Source organism: Octopus bimaculoides, chromosome 23 (genome assembly GCF_001194135.2).
Source record: "Octopus bimaculoides isolate UCB-OBI-ISO-001 chromosome 23, ASM119413v2, whole genome shotgun sequence".
NCBI lineage: Eukaryota > Metazoa > Mollusca > Cephalopoda > Octopoda > Octopodidae > Octopus > Octopus bimaculoides.
Window position 1 is genome coordinate 11,703,181 of NC_069003.1, and position 607 is coordinate 11,703,787.

The 607-nt window shown below is 34.6% G+C and overlaps 1 protein-coding gene across 1 annotated transcript in view; it reads left to right on the forward strand.

Moving 5' to 3' along the window:
• Positions 1 to 607, forward strand: part of LOC106880355 (putative ferric-chelate reductase 1) — a 57,843-nt gene that overhangs the window by 14,847 nt on the left and 42,389 nt on the right. The gene's annotated exons all lie outside the window — the stretch shown is intronic.

Below are 607 nucleotides of genomic sequence, written 5' to 3' on the forward strand. Positions count from 1 at the left end.
TATATATATATATATATATGTGTGTGTGTGTATGTGTATGTGTTTGTCCCCCCAACATTGCTTGACAACCGATGCTGGTGTGTTTACGTCCCCGTAACTTAGCGGTTTGGCAAAAGAGATCGATAGAATAAGTACTAGGCTTCCAAAGAATAAGTCCTGGGGTCGATTTGCTCGACTAAAGGTGGTGCTCCAGCATGGCCGCAGTCAAATGACTTTTTTGGTGTAGGTGGGCTCTCCATAATTTTAAAAGATTCGTAGATACGTGGGGAAGAGTAGTCGTTATTATTAAACCTTGGTCCATTGTAGAGTAATTAACTTTGAACCTAATTAAGTTAAATAAGACAAAAGTAAATGGAAGATATAAAAACAAGTGTACTTAAGACAAGCTAACCATAATGATAACGAGATAAAGAAAAAATGTAATTTCTATATTTAGAATATGCTAATCAACACTTTGTGTCAATTTGCATACAACTCACATGCATCTGCATACATACACACATACATGAATGTGTTTGCATGCATATACACATACAAACATTGAAATATATATACACACATATATAATCATAAATATATAGGGATTAGCATTGAGTTGCTTCTCCAA